At 36.4% G+C, this 19,284-nt stretch overlaps 1 long non-coding RNA gene across 1 annotated transcript; it reads left to right on the forward strand.

Moving 5' to 3' along the window:
* Positions 1–1,689: 1,689 nt before the first annotated feature.
* Positions 1,690–7,726, forward strand: LOC140157319 (uncharacterized). Its single transcript, XR_011859667.1, has 3 exons — positions 1,690–1,829; positions 5,858–6,043; positions 6,885–7,726. It is a non-coding gene; the product is annotated as an uncharacterized lncRNA (long non-coding RNA).
* Positions 7,727–19,284: the final 11,558 nt, after the last annotated feature.

Consider the following 19,284-nt stretch of genomic DNA (forward strand, 5'->3'; position numbering starts at 1 on the left):
AAAACAAAAGGATAATAGGCGGTACTAACATTTTTATGTGTAATTCACAATTTGTCATCATTTTCTTTACAAATCCCCCCCCCCCTTTTCCTGTCACCCTGTGTGAAAAATAATATATTGTTAACCCAATTTTTTTTCAACAACGCCTTCCGTCTACCGACAGCCTTACATGAACCGACGGCCATGGCGGGGAGGGGGGGGGGGGCACCGGCCCCCCTGGCCCCCCACTGGCTACGCCACTGTGCAAGATTATCCACGCCTTCAAGGTTAAAATTTAAAGGTTACCGTCTGGCTATGGTCTCTCCCAGGGAAATGAGGTTTTATAATTTGGGCCTTTTAGAAATATGTTTTGCTGGAAGTAATTCTACGTTACGACTGATTGCTACGAAATGTGCTCATTAGTGAACAATACATCAATTGATTTCTATCCCACTATAAAGTTTTTTTTACGTAATACTTACGATACAATCGAGATGGTAACAGTACTTCAATAAGATGTAACCAAAATTAATTTACTTTTTTCACACTAGTAAATTAACCTAAGTGTTAAGGGAGGTAGAATGGGCTAGGCCCAAGACCCCTCCAAAATTTTTTCCAAAAAAATGTTTTGCCTTATTTTGTTTAAATGGATCATAAACTATCAGGTCAGCAAGATAAAATTATAAATTTCCTTTTTGAAATGCGAATTTGAGGGGAATTTCATCTCTTTCAATTAAAAACGATATTTATGGCAGCATTGGCTTTCTATACATAGTCTCCTCTGCAACCAGTTTGGTTACGCTCCCTCTATCTGCTTGCCGCTGATGCAGAGACTATATGAGCAAAAATTCAGCTGTACCGGTATAGCATTCATATCTACATACTAACAAAGTATGATGTTTTGCATAACTTTTATTTTGCATAAAGAAACACCGCGCGATGTGTGTTGTAAGGGTGCATACCACCAAAGTAATGTCCCTCATTATTTATTAGACATTAGGATAATCATTCCTGAAAACAGAAACATACAGTCATGCAGCGTACACTTAAGTGTGAAACATGTGTTTGAACCTGAGGTATACTAGTCTCAGGTTTGAACAAGAACACTAAGTTATGCAGGATACACCCCATGCAGCCTACGCCTATACGGTAGGTCTGACCAAACACGGAGAAGCTGAAGGACACTCTGTTATTTATCTTCTACCTGACCAGCATGAGCATGCAAATCCTCAGAATTTAGACAACCGCATGTCAAGGCCGTGTAGGCCCTATGTGTTGTTCGGTATCGGCCGCTTTAGGGGCAGAATGGATCCATCCGGTCACTGTTCTAATATTCTCTACTTTCAAAGAATAATTTATATTATACGTATGTAGCCTAATACTTTAGGATTGTGGAGACAGATACAGATATTGCTAATTCATTTGTTACATACACAGTCCGCTATATTTTGCCTTTTAAAATATAAGTTACCAATCATTGTGACATGCGCCCTTATTCACAAACACGAACTGCACGCGGTTTCCCAGCAAAACTTGTATTTTTTCATAGTGACCGTAAAGTATGATATTTTGCATATGCAAAACTACATATTTTGCCGAAGTATGTAGTTTTGCATATGCAAAACTACATACTTTTGGAAAGTATGTAATTTTGCATATGCAAAATATCATATTTTGCAAAGGTATGTTGTTTTGCACGCAGCACCGGGCTGTACTGGCTGTACTGATACCCGTAAAGCATCATCGGCTATTCTGTCTAATTCTAGTGAAATTCATCCACCAATATTACTTTTCGATCATGGAGAAAGAAAGAGGCGTCTTTAGCAGCTACGCCTATATAGCCTTTTGAAGTAAGTACTTCTACAAATATCAAAGTGTGACGTGTTTTCAGTTAAGCTTATACTAGCATGAGTCTCTAGGTATGACAGGGAAACCTAGTCGGGATTATGCACTTTCAGTTTCTCACGCATTTGAACGGGAATTGGATTGCGTACTTTTTCGATGTCTAGTGAGCAAATTTCTTCAATATTTTGAGAAAATGATGTCAAATTTTCTATTCTATATTGTTTGGTAATAATGTCTTTTGCCAATAGTATGTTTAAAGTTGTAATTTTGTGTTTTTGATCGCAAAGATCAGATATTTTCGTTCCCGATTCGAATTCTGAACCCTTCGCAAGGGTGCCGATTTCGGCAGAACTTTGACGATAATTTTGCTTTTTTTGGACACTAAAATGCATTCGATCCTTAATTTTGTTTCAACCGAGTCTTAAATTAGCAAGCACAATAAGGTTGGTTACACTTTTATATACATTGGTAAAATGTTAAAGATTTTTTTTCAAGTTTCTAACCGGCGCAAATCGTTAAGTGTGTATTTCCCATTGACATCCAAAATGGGAAATACGAGTCTGATGGACATAGGAACGGCGTCCATGAGACTCAGCGAGTCTAGGGAAACCTCAGTTAACACATTTGCTAGTCAGTCAAAATGGCCTAAACCGGCAATACAAATTTACATTGAAATTTAAAAGAACCGCTTGCTCAAGGAAACCTTCATAAATATGTTGTCTATACTTCACTTGACCCAAATATATGATTTTTTTTTTTGGTGATGAGAGACTCGCACATGGAATTTCAGAGGGATTTTGATAGCAGTTCCATTAAAAGCTGCTATCGTCATGAGACTAAGATCTAGAAACACCCCGTAATGCTGTTTTGGGGAATTTGGCTAGCAGAATCTTTTTGATGAAAGTCAATCTTTGACTTTGACTAGATGTAACTTTGCTACGGAAAGTGCTATGACAAAAAGGTTTTCAGTGTTAATTGGCTTTCTTTACTCAAAAGGGCTTTAATTTGATATATAAAATGATGCACTTTGATGGCAAATTTGAATTCACCTGGCGCTTATAGTACATGTATAAATAGCATACTAATTATACATGTAATGATGTAGTAGGTATGAAAGATGAATTCAAATTTGCCATCAAACTGCATCATTTTATATATCAAATTAAAGCCATTGATTGAGTATATAAAGAAAGCCAAAACTGAAACCTTTTTGTCATATTACTTTCCGTAGCAAAGTTACATATTGTCAAAGATTCAGCTAACAAAACAGCATTTCGGTGGTGTTTCGAGATCTTAGTCTCATGATGATAGCAGCTTTCCTATGTGGAAATTACATGTGCGAGTGTCTCATCACCATAAAAAAATCATATATTTGGGTCAAGTGAAGTATAGACAACATATTTATGTAGGTTTCCTTGACCTTGCTGTTCTTTTACATTTCTAAGTAAATATCTATTGTGTTTGGGCCCCGGTCTAGGCGAATTTGGCTGACAAGCAAATGTGTTAACTAAGTTTTGCCTCTGATACCTACTTATAGAGAGCGATCGTTATTTTGTTACGACAGGGGGATGGGCATTTTGAGGGGGTACCAAAAATTTTTGGGGGATGGGGGGGGGAACACAACATTTTTTTGTTGAACAAGGAGGGGGGAAATCTTGTTAAAGACCCATTCAATGATCCCAGCGTAAGTGTACAAAAATGAAAATTATTTATAAATTGCTTAAAAGTCAAGGATACAATGTAAGTCATTCAAATTAGGGGGCTGGCATTTTCTTCGGTAGGGGGGTCCCAAAAATACAGGGGGTCATAGAATTTTCAGACCAAAACTATAGGGGGGGTTATAATTTTTTTAACACTCAAAATAGGGGGGTTATAGAATTATTAAGGGCTGGTGACTCAAAAATTTTGCGCGCTGTGTGCGCATTCTATGACTTTGTACCGTAATCAAAATGTGCGTACAATCTATGCAAATTTTTACGCGCTCCGCGCGCCCTCTTTACGCTTGCGATAACAGTTTTAACACGCTCCGCACACTTTCTCTGTGTCATAGTTCCAGCAACAAATAATTTTTCTTGAGTCTGTGTACTTGGAAGGTGGGGGGTCATAAAAAATTTTGACCCGCGATAGGGGGGTCATAAAAATTTGCCCGCGAGTTCAAGTCAATTTTCTCAGCACAGAAAATACCAATTTGCTTTCTCTGATAAGAAATCCCCTACAAGAAATCAAACGTTAATTGTTTGATCAAGAGGTACCGTATTTATTTAATAAATTATGGCATGTTTTGTGATTTCCCCTATTGATTAGAAAGCAAAATACATACAAATCAGCATCAAATTTAACAGAATTAGGCATATAATAATGATTATTGTTGAAAATATTGATTTTCAGACCCCCCACAGACCCCCCTGTCCAAATACTTGTTTTGGCCGGCACCAACTCATTTTTTGGCCGATTTGGATGAAAATGGTGTCAAAATGTTCAGGAGATCATACTGCATCAAATAAGCCTGTTCCCTAAGAAATATGAAACATCACCCTCTTTAAAAGGCTGTTTAACCTACCCCTATTTATAATGATAACATTATTACAATAATATAAATTAATTATTAATAATTACCGTACAGCATGCAGCAATTTCCCCAATGCTCTTCCGCTACGTGTTTCATGACTGCTTATAGTCCAACTAGTGATTTAGTGAAGACTAAGTATTCTATAAAAAAAATGTCAGTATGATAACAGTCTGTGCTGACAAAACTAAGTTGGACATGGATAACTATGTTGTACTCAAATGGGGGGAGTCACAAAACATGTCACAAAATAACTAGTACCTCTTGGTAAAACAATTCAAACAGTTTGATTTCTAATATCAGGGGAATAAATTCCTAATATTTACAAAAGGAATTAAGCAAATTGGAGCTTTTTCCATGGAGAAAATTGACTTGAACTGAAAGGCCCTGTACAAACTAACAGGGATTTCACAAGGTGTCCCATTTGACAGACTGAGAAATGGGGTAGAGCACTGGATGGAACAACATCGACTGAGAGAATAACATTTTCATGAACTGATGGGGGGGGAGGAAAATATAAAATTGTTAGTAGTTTTCGGTCTTTTCCAACAGTGCTTGAGAAAAGGAGGATCCCTCTTAAAAAAAATTCAAGATTCTGAGGGATGAACCTTTAGAGAATTAGAACCTTGGGGATGGAACAGCCAAATGAAATCCTGGGAAAAAATTACCATTGTGATAATAGTGATCCATTGCAAGTTACTCAAGGCAATCAAAATCTACTAATTAGTAATTGATGAAGCATGACACAGTGTAAAGCAATGGACGTTCAGAAGTAAACACAACCGATCACGACGGGCGATCGCATAAAAATGTTGTTAAAATTGCACTTCAACTATTAGAATATTCAAACTAGGCAATTTGCTCTAAAATATACAATTCATCCAAATCAAATCACTATTAAATCAAAATCAACAAAGTTTGCACAAAATTACCACAAAAAGTGGTAATGTTTGTAATATTGGAGTTAAAAGTGGAGGGAAAAATATTTTTGGGGAAAGTGCCACATGTCCCCCCTAGTGCCACCACTGTTTAGAAGGTGATTTTATTCAGACATTTGATTGATTTAGTTGTACAGTTGTCATTCAAAAGTTTATTTAGGTGTGGTTATTAGGGGAGGGGAACTAATTATGGTGAATACAGTGGGCTACTTGTGTGACCTTGGCAGCTAAATAAATTTGAGGAACATTTTAAACTTCCATTCAATCTTTTAGGGGCCTGTCATTTTCTTCGGAAAGGGGGCCCCACATTTACAAAAAGTCGGCATCAATACAATTGCGACCCCCTCTATCTCGGCAACAAAATTTTATGACCCCCCACTACCAATACACCTTACCCCCCTAAAAAGGCTAAAATGTTTGACCCCCCGTATATTTGAGTCCCCCCTTCCGAAGAAAATGATAGCCCACTGAACTTTGCCAGTAAGTGTTATAATTATACCAAATTGTTTTACTGTTTTACTACTTCCAGATGGCAGAGTTTACTCCAGGCATGGCAGTGTTCAATGTGTTTCCGAGTATACTGGATATGGAAAAGACATAAATAGTTTGCAGAACTATGTAGAATGGATGATTTTTACAGTGGTGCAGAACAGGTTTAGAATTTAGATGTGATCAAACAAGACCATGAATGGCACACACCAGAAAGCCATTGTAGGTAAGAACAGTTATTCCAGTATATATTTCTTTTTATGTTGCATGTCCAGTGGCGTAGCTATGGGGTTGTGGTGCCCAGGGCAAGGATACAAACTTTTCACAGCTTGTACCTCAATAGATACACTACAAAAACAAACATAATAACAGGTACCGGTATTTTATTTGGTTTATGTTGAGTTATATTTTCATCCACATCTTTTTTAATCTATCATCATTTCAAAACCTGGCGCCCAGGGCATGTGTCACCCCTGCCCCCTAGCTACGCCACTGTGCATGTCTCTGATTGCCATAGTTGCTTATCAAAACTGAGATAAATTTTGGCCCTTACTGGGATATGGCTTTTTTCTCTTGTGTGCAAAATATTACATCCCAAGTTCACGATGAGTGCAAGCATGGTGTACATACGGACAGGGGTAAAACATGGAATTATATAGGTAAATACCATAATTAACACTTGGTAATTTTGTGGATTGCAGTTAATACAAATAACTAGAAGCAAAATCAGTTGCTCCGGAACCAGGGAAAGGTGGGGCTGTGGTGGCGCACCCCCCAATTAAAGCGCCACAGTATCTTAACTCCATTTGTGGTGAAAATGAGATTTTGATATGAAAATTAAGCTGTCAGTGCCTACTTTTAATGGACACAAAATCATATCTACATCATGGTTTGTATTTACACAGTACACTCAAACTAGTATTTTGAGTTAAGATGTTGTGTTGCTGAGCCCTTGATTTCTTGTTGACAATTTAAAGATAACACATTGATTTGGAAATAGTGTTTTAGGAATTCCACACAGGTATATGTATATGTCAATAATAATTGTATTTTTGTTCTGTCCACAGCACACACACTTCACACTTGCTTCACAACTGGATGTGGATACTGTTACAAAAGCCGGCATCTTAAAAATAAGGAATAAATTTACAGGGGTTGCTATCCTACAAAACTTTGAACTACTTTCCTCAAGCCACACCAAGCTTCACCACTTTCTTCTTCTTCTTCTTGGATACTGCTTTACAATGATTAAGTTTGGATTTGTCAAATGAGCTACTAGGAGCAGCTTGAACTATTAAAAGCATTCATATGATCAAGGTTAAACTTGGCTTTTGCTTTCATCAGGCATCATCGTGAACTGATGATGGTGACAAATTGAACGCATGAATAGTGAGACAATGGAAAACCTTTTTGATGCATGGTTTATAAAGTGAAAGATGACTTTACATTTGTGAGCAAAGGGTGAAAGTAAGCTGAGGTGAAGCTTGACCTCCAATAATGACAATATAAGTAGTTGAGGTGAACAAGGTTGAATGCTTCAGGTTGGCTTAAACATGCTGAATGACCTTTACATTAAAGACAACTGTTTTGTGAATTCATGGGCTGTCATTTTCTTAAGAAAGGTTCATGAATATACTTGGGGTCATAAAAATTGTATACCAAAGAATAGTGAGGGTCAAATTTTTTTTATACCAAAAATAGGGAGATACCAAAAATAGAGAGGTTATAAAATTACTACAGTTTCTGTGAAAGAAGAACAGCACTTGTTTACATTTTGAGAGTGTGCACAGTGTAATCAGGGAAGTAGGGTTCTGATTGGCTGATTCAATTGTCTGACAATCATAACAACAGATGCGGTAATCTGATTGGCCGATTACGCATCAAAACGTTGGTTGGCACAAACAAAGCTCTGCATTATATGTCCCTCATTAACGGGGTGCTCGCATCAATCTGAGCAAGCTGCCATTCTTCTCTGAAACCGAGTGTAAGGGCATGTGACTATAAACATTTTGGGTGCCGGACTGCCCTACATGCATATTTACACTCTCCACCACACATTTTGCACCATCTTTAGTTACAATGACAAATGTTTCCGTACTGTGCTCACCTTTCCATCAAGCACACATTTTCTTGACTTTTTTGGGAAAATTTGTTTCTGGTATGCGTGCAGAAGGGCGGTCATAAAAATATTCTGCCAAAAATTGGGGAGGGGGGTGCCACAAAATGTTCAGCCCACGATGGAGGGGGTTCATAAAAATTGACTGTGGTCACCAACATAATCATGACCCCTCCCTGCCCGAAGAAAATAACAGCCCCTTAGCAGCCACATATATCTGGTTACACACCTGGTCAACTTTACAACCAAAAGTTAATGGTAAACTTTTTTTGTTATACCTTGTATAGAGGGCTTGCATGTGACGTATCATCCCGTAAATATGGCGGACTCCTCAAATGCATTCAACAAAAGCATGATTGCAATCTACCGTGACAGTTCGTCTCACCCTGCACTACCATGACTACGATCAAATAGGTTGATGACAACATTTGACTGAATGGACTGCACTCCGCCATAACTACGGTGAAGGACACCGGCTCAAATCCTTTGTTTGGAGCCAATCGATAATTTCATGCAGGGCCTCTATATATCCCTTTTGTAGGCATTAGTATCTGTATTATCATTAGTAGTTATATCAATGCTATTGTTGATAGTCAAGTAATTGCCATATTAATGAGTGTATTTTTGTATTGCACAGAGCGTACTGCATAGTGTAACACACTCAGCACAGTGCATGCTCCTCTGTGCGTTTAGCATGCTGACAAGGGCATTTTGTGTGTATTGCATGGTTTGAATTAACCATTTTATTTTAGGAGCTTCAACAAACATGTATTTATAATAAAAGTCAGAAATTAATATTTTTGCATGTGACGATCATTAAACTCACCACAGCCTGTGATAGGTTTAAAAACACACCAAAGTGAGGTTGATTCATCTGGTGCCTGGAGAAATGGAATCACAGACACTTCACCCTAGCAAAAGAAGTTTCTTGTTACTAAAACCTAACTTTGAAGATGAACTTATATGTGTGAAAGTGAAACACTAAACCATATGATGACAAATCATAAACTGTTTCTGAGTTTGATTGACAGTAAGTTTAATTCCAACTTTGCTGTTTTGTAATGTTGGCATATTTTATCAATGATGATCAGTACAGCTATCTACTATAAAAATGAGTATCCCTTGTTTGTTCCTATGCAGTATGAAACAATATAGCAATGGTCACAGGTGTATGGGTATGTATCACATTCACAGCCTTTGGCCTCTGCAAACCCAATTTAAACCAAATGTTGATAGTTTTTCATATTACGTACATGAACAAGCAAGCGATAACTGATAATTGAGATAATGTGTCTGTAATCAGTTTAAAGGCCCTCTTTTTCTTCATTCAGATTGGAGATTTTGGTACTAGTATCAGTGAGAATTAAGCCCATACATGTATTTTACAGTATTTTTATTGTGGTATTTAACTGATTACATGTAATTGTGTCCCAGTTTAAAGAAGAAATAATACAAACAGTTTTAGCTCTTAAGGGGTACTACACCCCTAGCAAATTTTGTGCCTATTTTTGCATTTTTCTCAAAAATTATAGGACATTGGTGACAAGTAAGATATGTATATTATAGGGGCAAGGACTACAACTACTACACTGAAAATTCAGCAACTCAAGGCATGTAGTTATTGATTTATTGATCAAATATTGGGGCTCCCTCATTTTTGACTGTAACTCCACAACTGTTGTTTGTGCTGAAATAACATTTCCAGTGCAGTAGTTGTAGTCCTTGCCCCTATAATATACATATCTTACTTGTCACCAATGCGCTATATTTTTGAGAAAAATGCAAAAATAGGCACAAAATTGGGCAGGGTGTAGTACCCCTTAAGCTTCTTATATTAATTCACAGGAGCAACTGCAGTTTCCAAATATACACATGAGTGCCCAGAAAGATGCGAATTAAGGGTCCTTTTCAGATAATGAACGCAAATCCCGTATTTTAATGATCCCGCTATTCACAAAGCGAGTTTCCACTGCATGTTTTGTATAAGGAACATAACCCTAACATACATATTAGAAAATTATAAACAAAAACATGTACTAGGGTTTATTTTATCATAAACCTGTAAGGGTGGTATCTTTACGAACAAATACTCCTAAGGGTATCTTTCAGGTACTATCTGGTTTAGGGAGAAAATTTGTTGCGCAACCGAGTTAAATTCCTGTTAAGGGGTGTATTTTGCTCAAAAGGACAAATCCTGTTTTTAAAGGATATGTTTTGAAAATCTTTGGTAATGGATGTGTACACTGTGGAACTTTAGTGGCCCCTGGGTATTAATCAGAGAGAGTTTCTATTGGGGTTATTAACATTAGGCTGTCAGCTAGAAAAGGTTTGGGTGGGACTGCAGTGGTTCTTGACAAGACTCCTTATTGAATATGAGTCTTGTTCACCAAGGGATGTTCAGTTTCCATAGACCATCCACTTTTAAGATCAAACTTTTATGTTTTGTAGCCTTCAAATATCCCTTTTGAAGTAGAGTAAATTACCTACATGTGATGTAAATTAAGGCTTAAAAGAAGTATGTCTCAAAGCTGCCACACATATTCATCTTGCAGTGCGCATTTCTTTTCACAAAAACGTAGGTCAAAATGTTTGAAGCATTTGTTGGAATATGTGTTGTGAACTTCTAAAATGACACTTTCAATTACCGAAACTATGTTGCGCATTATAAGAATTCATGTAACTTATTCTGATTAGTTTGAATTGGGGGAGGGATAAATAGCACTCTTCACTTGATTTCTAGATCTGTGCAAGCTCTGAGACATAAAATGATATTTTTCCTGATATTAAAGGAAACACAGTCTCTTCAAAATGGTGTCAAGCGAAGTGATGTGTAATCCGATTATCACTATGCCAACTGGATCACGCTTTTGAGTTCTGCACCACGATCGAAATTATCAAAACACAAAGTCTATGGCATGTACCACCAATTCCAAAAGATGTGTGATCCAGTTACCAAAAATGTAACCACTTTGCTGGCGAATTGGATTTTGTTTTGGTATCCATGCTAGTCCCGCGATGACTCCTAAGGGTTATCAGAATCAAACTGTCTTATAATCTTGAATAGGTTTCTGGAAAGGGCATGTGTACCAAGCATTATCTGAGAACCCCTACTCATGGGATATGTACATTACAAACATGTAACCATTAGGGATGAAAAAAAAACCACATGTTTTACTGGTGGATGGACTTCTCAAGTATGATAGGGTTGGTCAGGATTTTTATTTTTGTTAATTAATTAATTAATTATATTTTTTAAAGCTTTCTTTATACAATACACATTCAGTGTCTAGCACTGCTTTTCCAAGAGACTAAAATGACCCAAATATCACCAAAAGCTTGGAACATTTGGCAAGAATTAATTTGTTCTATTTTTTTGGCAAAGATATTTTGAAAATGTTCTGAATACTTTTCAAAAATTGTCAGTGAAAATCAATAAATTTTGGCCCCCAAATAAAAAAATAACCTCCCAAAATGCAAAATCTGGGTCGTTCGGGCCCATAATTTTTTTCTTGCCTTACAGGAGTCTGTTTCAATTGTAATTCACCTGTTAAAGGGGACAATTTATATTATGATGAACTGTCATTTGGCACTCTGCCATGTTCATAAGGATATGATATGTACAGAAATAATGTCAGTAATTTTAATAATATCAGTAATCATGTTCAACAAATGTATATTTATTACAAATGGTGATGAATTATATTAAAAGATTATGATAAGTACAAGGTTGTGATCAAGTGTCTTCATTGTATTATTCCCATTTATGCTATGCACCCAAATGACCAAGAGGTTAGCGGCATTATACACAGGCCTGGAAAAAAATTATTTCCCTCCAAAATATCAGGATTTACCACCATTATTTATGTATTTTTTTTATCAAAAAAACAGCACAATTTCCCTCTAGATTACCAAATTCCTTAGGAATGCGATTCCTGAATTCCCCATTGTTTCTAGGCCTGATTATAGTACAAATACAATTTATTAGTTGCTCATGATAGAAATTGTACAAACTATTGCCCCAAGGTGGTCTGGAGAGTTTGGGCCTAGGTAGATTTCCCACAACTGAGGTCCAAGGGAAAAGTGTATGCCTGCATTCTACAGTGAAACTTGGGGGTAATGGAATTCACTGTTTCCTAATATAGATCAATCAATATTTATTGTATAACCAGTAACTATTCTGTTCCATACGGTCCATTGTAACAATTCCAGTGCTCCTCCCCTACCCAGCAAACACAAAACGTTTTCGACATCATTCGCAAAAGGTTATAAAAGGTTGTCAGAAAACGTTTAAATGTCGGGTTATATAGAGGGTATATTAAGAGTATAAAACGTTTTCATAACCTTAAAAAACATTTTTTGATAATCTACTGCTCATTAAACAAAAATGTTTTACAGAAAACGTTTAAATGTCGGGTTATATAAAGGGTATAAAAACGTTTTAATAACATTCCAAAAAGATTCTTGAAAACTTGACACAAAACATTCTAAACAGAATGTTATTTTGTGGTTGAAAAAATATTTTGCGAAAAATGTTTGCCCAAAATATTTTCAATAACGTTTTAAAAACGTTTTCATGACCTTTATATAACCCGATATTTAAATGTTATTACAAGGTTTTGAAAAAACATTTTAAGAACATTTCTGTGTTTGCTGGGTTCAAACATTTTAACATAATGTTATTTAAGTATTGACACAATATTTGGCAAAAATGTTTGCAAAAATAGTTTACTATAACATTTTTTGAAAACATTTAAAAATATTGTTGTAGTGTGTTTTCATACAAAGCGTTTTAAAACGTTATCATGACCTTTATATAACCCGACATTTTAATGTTAGACAAACGTTTTTACCTAAACCAAAAGCCCAGGCCCGTACGCAGGGGGGGGGTGCGACCGCACCTCCCCAAATTTCCAAAAGTATACAAAAAGTCCCAAAATGTAAGAATTTGCGAGCGTAGCGAGTAAAAAAATGAGGTTTTTATGTTTTTTTTGGTCAAAAAAGGTCCAAATTTTTGGGAAAAAGTCCACTTTTCACCAAATCGCCCCCCCTTGGAAAAAAAGTCCACTTTTTCAAAATCAGCACCCCCCAAAAAAAATCCTGCGTACGGGCCTGCAAAAGCCAAAATATAACTTATTTAAAACGTTTTTAAAACGTTTTTGTGTTTGCTGGGTAATCATGGACCATCAGTACGTACATCACAGATCGTCGGTACACGAGTGTCCAGAGTCAAAATTATTTTAAGTCCAAAAAAAAATCACAATTTTGTGTGTACCTATTGTGGTGAAGGACTATTGCTATATAAATGTTACATCAAATCAAGGGCTTACATGTATGCACTATGCAGCCAGCCATGTAGGAAGACTGTTTACACACCTAAATTTGAAAATACACACCCAGTTTTTGCCTGTGTTAAATGCATGTTGCTGCATGTTTGTAACTCATATCCTGGTTAGAAAGGCAAATTTCTTGGGGTGAAAATTGGTATCCCCTCCCACACTTTTCAATGCCGGTTGCATTGCAAAGGCTGTGCCCCCACTGTTCCTATAACCTACAGCTACACGTCTGATAACAATGATGTTAATTCATTGACGTGATAAAATGAACTCAAACAATACATTTAAGGAGGTCAGAGTGGTGTTTGCACTCACAATTTGCACTCAAATATTGAGACAAATAGAGTAGTATGGGTTAAAAGGCAATCCCAATAATATAAAGGAGTAGTGTTGTATTAGGTTCATCTGGATTGTCAATTATAACTGTTTGATAGTATGAATTCCCATCAAACAATATAAAGGAGTGTCATTTCTGCAGCATGTGCATGTGTTTTCTTAGGAGTGGATATATATGAAAAGAAGATAGCACATACAGCAATACAATAATTTCAGACATTTTGTTTAGATAATTTTTTACTTTTAATCCCACTCTTACTAGGCAAACAAAACTCATGCTCAAACATTTCAAATTACCAAATTATATTTGCAGATACACGTAGCAGCTGCAGACCTTTAAAAATCTGCATGTGAACATTCATGAGATTATTATTGGGCACTTGGAATTAACTCTCTTACTTGAAAATAAAACTATGGAGGTGAGAGTATCTGAATACATGTACCGTATTCGTTCCAATAAGCGCCCGTGCCCCAATAAGCGCCCACCCAGGAAATTTCCAATTTGCTAAAGGGTACCATCAGTGTTGAAGTGACAGATAGACGTCGATACGGTGAAATAGCTGGAGGACTACAAGTCCTGTGTAAACTTGCAATACATTTTCTACATCAGAAAAGCTACTAGAACGTCTCAGGACCCTTTTATAACATACATAAATTTGTCTCTAATGAACACCCCTTACGAAAAATTAGGTAAACCAGGTAAAAAATAAGCGCCCACCCAAAATGACTTTGTTAAGCGCCCTGGGCGCTTATTGGAATGAATACGGTATATGATTTAAATACTAGTATGCCCAATTCAGTGTGCCCAATATTTGAGTGTCTAAAAGCAATAAGCAGTGCCTATAAATAAGAATTTTCTACAGGGACCATTCACCCTTTGTAATTTTACATCTAGTAAAAAGGCATTCGTATAAAGTTGTGAATGATTGATGAAGCCTTCGTCAAAGTGTTAAAAGTTTAGTGAAATACACACCACCAATTTTGTACAGGTGCACCAGGAATGGTATCCCATGTCTACTTGTACATAGCACATTTGTGAAGAGGTTTCCTTGTTGGAGCGAAAGTACTATGATAGGATTTGTTTCATTCTGGCTTGGCTAGTGGTACTGGTATCCCATGGGCTATTCAAGCATTGGCTTCAGTGTCTTGTAATAATCAGCTTTGAGAGACGACAAAACTTGCAATTTATGAGACATGTCAGAGTCAAAGATGACACCCTCATCCCAGCACCCAGATTGCGCATCACAAGAAGGTGGAATTTGTGAATCACCGATGACATTATTATTAATGATGGAAATTTAGATTTCTGATGCTTTGACTTTGAGCTGATAATGAGAAATTTGATTTTGGTGTCATTAAGTTTAAGAAAGTTTTCACACATCCACAGTCTGATTTCCTCAATGCCAGCTTAAAATTGAGAAATACTTTTAGAAGAATCACATGGTTTATAGGCAAAATAAATCTTGAGTGTCATCTGTGTAAAGATAAAATTGCAGATAGTGCCTTCTGACTATGTCAGCAATTGGATGAGCAAAGATCATAAACCACTGCGGCCCCAACACCGATCGCTGTGGTAGGCCGAATTGAAGTGCGCATGGCTCAGACATGGAGTTGCCAATGACAACATGCTGAGATCCCCGTCCCACATCCATGGGTCCTATATTGAGCTATATATTGCGGACATGAATGGTGGATGACCAATGCAGATGGTGTATCTAATTGTTTAAGGGCATTTCGTGATCCACAGCCTCATCCCCACTTGTTTCCAAAAAGTTGAAATTTTTATACCACTGGAAACATCTGGCTACATAATGTTTATGTACCAAAAATTTCTTGCAGATTAATTCGTTTAGCAAAAATATCGTCAAATTTGAATTTCCATCTGGTATACCAGAACGAAATTACAACAGTGGCCTATGGAGCAGTGTAATTCACATAATCATGCATAACTCGCAAATAAATCGGAATCAACTGAAATTTTGGGAATAAGCTTTTTTCGTGGATATATACTGAAAAATGTCATAAAAAGAGGATGCTAGGATCACGAAATCCTCCTTTAAAGACATATTATATTATAACATTTACTGAGGATGACGCCCTCGCTGATTTTTTAAAATTCATTTTTACACGATTATATTGTACTTTATTAAGGGGTACTACACCCTGGCCAATTTTGTGCCTATTTTTGCATTTTTCTCAAAAATTATAGCACATTGGTGACAAGTAAGATATGTATATTATAGGGGCAAGGACTACAACTACTGTACTGAAAATTCAGCAACTCAAAGTAAGTAGTTATTGATTTATTGATCAAATATTGGTTTTCCCTCATTTTTGACTGTAACTCCACAACTATTGTCTGTGCTGAAATAAAATTTCCAGTGCAGTAGTTGTAGTCCTTGCCCCTATAATATACGTATCTTACTTGTCACCAATGCGCTATAATTTTTGAGAAAAATACAAAAATAGGCACAAAATTTGGCAGGGGTGTACCCCCTTAAACCAATATACTCTGCAAAAATCAAGACTCTAGGTGCTGTGTAGTTTTGTCAAAAATCCAAGATTTTGAATAAAACGATGGAACCGGCGTTTTTTATTATTACGATGGAATTATTAGTCGTACGCATACACGATGTTCATGACACACAGTACGTACACGGCATGCAGGACGGTGATCTACCCAAAGGGTTGTACCATAACATGACCGAACGAGTGGTACGTATTGGCGACAGATGCGCTGGTAGTAAATTTCAATTTTTTCTTTGCTTTGTCGTGAGTTGTTCGGATCAAAAATAAAAGGGATATATCTGACAGTAAAAGTAACATTTTATGGCAAAGAAATGCTAATCTATTTTGTATGAAAATGTTATATATGGCTTTAACTGTGAAGCCTTGTTTGTTGCAAAATGTTGACACTCATGTAATATCCAACTACAGGGCATGTGAAATGAGTCATGCCATGTCTGAACAAAACCAGGAACTTGCAGTTTACTAATTTTAGAAAGCTTACAATATAACAACATGCATGCCGCGCCGTGGCGTGGTTTATACTAAAACGTAAAATATCATGTCACTTCACATCAGTCATCATGATGACATACTGCATAGTTATAATTTTCACTGAACGAACATCTCATCTGATATCTGATCGGAGCAGAAGTAAACAAACCAACAGCTGATCCCACCTCGTTACAGTATATAAATTTCACAGAGACATTCGATTTTACAATGCGCTTTTTCTTCAGTTGATTTGTACGGGTAAAAACAGTGTATATGAGACTACGAGACTAAATTGCAAATTGGATCAGCTGATATGCACCTGACCGGTCAGGTACATGTCAGCTGATCTAATTTGCCGTGCAGGGTTGCTGTAGGATTAGATTAGTAGCCCAAAGCAGCCCAAACTCTCTCCGCGCCAATATTTATAGAAAGGATTGGGCAACTTTTCGATGTATTTTTTGGCAACAATGGATTTAAAATGGATGGTTTGCCAAAATCGTGGGAATTCAAAAGAAATGTTTGGTAATTTTCAATGAAGATTAGTTCCAAAATGGGACGTTGTGGCAGTATGCTAAAGAAGCAGAAATGTGCGTCAAGTTTCATAGGTGCAGCACGGTGAGTAAGAAAATGTGAATTACCAAATGGACCCCAGAAACCGACATTTGTCACCCAATAATTTACGAAGAAGATTTACGGAGAACTAAATAAGTCCAAGTTGTCTCTTGTACCAGTTGTTTTTATCACTTGCAAACTTCGGTAGCAACCAAAATATACACGGAGAGTGACTTGAATAAAATTCGGTTGTAATGTGCATATTGTTTGCACGAAATGCCGACGGTCAAAACAAAATTTTGAGCATGCCATTGTGAAAAATGATTCTTAATGCGAGTACATACATAAAACCGACAGAAAACGCTAAAATGGGAAGACAAATTCAACTGTAATATTTAAATGGAAAACTCGCAGGTGCTAAAACCATACTGAAATTGTGTGTGTATGTATGTATAACAACTGTCCAACAGCGATTGTTTCTGACATTTCTCTTTAATGAAAAATGTGCAAAAACCGCTTTTCACTAATTTGCCCCAAAAATCTGACCAGATATAAAAGTTAGTAAAAAAAGAGTATACATGGCATGTACTGACCCATGGTAGTTATCACACATGATAATGAGTGTAGGGCATCTTTACTTTTCGACAGGGGCTACCCTGACCAACGTCGCTACCCCAGCCCTTAAAACTGTATCTAAATTTGCTATTACATTACGTCGATGCCGTTGAAGTGGTAATTGGCAAGTACTCGTGTTACATAATGAGCATAAATTGGATTTCACGAAATGAGTTCTAGAATGTAACACATACTACTTCAAATTATGACGGTCTCACTCAAAATTCATACTAATTGGCGCGTTAAGAAATTTTAGCATCGGCATAAAGATACTGGGTAGTTCATTTTGTCAATCTAATTTGCTATACGAGGATCAGTCAGTATGTAATGAAAGGTGACCTTTGATCCATATATAGTGTATATTATTTTGTGTGTCATTTATTTATAATCACATAAAGGCTGTACTTATCAAACCATACATGTATAAATGAAACAAAGTTTTTGATTACATAACAGCATAAGCATAAAATAAAAAAAGCATTAAGTTTAAAATTGAAATAGACTACGGACAGTGCAAAAATCTGGCAAAAAGCAGGTCTTTAAACTTGTAATGAAAGAATGTGTTTAAAACGGCAGAGAACAAAAACATGGTAAATTATGTCTGTTTTAGACATTAAGAAACATAAAGCCCGGGGTCTGTCTGTGGCTAAATCACTGACATTTTGGGCAAATGTCAACTTTTATTACATACCGGCTATTGCATTGTAGCATTGCTGAAGTCAATTCAAGACATTTTAATCCGATACAAAACGGACACGAAGCCATCATTCATTTAGATCAATACCTTTTGTATATCTGATAAGAAATCACGCTAATTTGTAAGAAATCAAGAGAACATTGTCCGGACTTCGTTTAGTCATCTCAATGATAACACTAAGAATAAGACATTTGTAGATAATTATAGTCTCATGAGACCCAATCAAAGGATATTCGCGCAGACATTGACTATTAAATTGAGCTTGTAATATTTACTTTCAAAGATGAAAGTCGTCGGTCTTTTTAATAATCATGATAATGTCATTATGCCATGACAATAGAATATCGTTATTTGTATCATCTATGTTTGTCCAAGAATAAGCATAATCTAATATTATATGGCGTGCATTTATGTTTAATTTATATAGTACAATAACATTGTTGGTCACATCATCTTTAGCCCTAATCGTTATTCATTGTAAATTATTCCCGTCTTTAAAAGCTTTTACCTTTAATATCTAATACTTTTAGTCGAATAACATATTTAAAATGTGATATAATTTTCAAAAAGAGGAAGCCCTCCTACGTAATATTTCTCGCTCTTATGACATTTGACCCAATAATAATAATGTATGACGTCCCATGCATCCACGTCACTCACAAAAACTGCCTAATAATAATTGTCTAATTGTTTTAATAATCCTGCACCCAGACTATGACCTAAAATATTAAAGTTCAGACAATTTTGCTGGCAGTGTTGACTTTCTTCATCTTGGTGTTTCCTTCAAAATATTTGTCTGCAGCACAAACGCTCGTAGA

Source organism: Amphiura filiformis, chromosome 7 (genome assembly GCF_039555335.1).
Source record: "Amphiura filiformis chromosome 7, Afil_fr2py, whole genome shotgun sequence".
Taxonomy (NCBI): Eukaryota; Metazoa; Echinodermata; class Ophiuroidea; order Amphilepidida; family Amphiuridae; genus Amphiura; species Amphiura filiformis.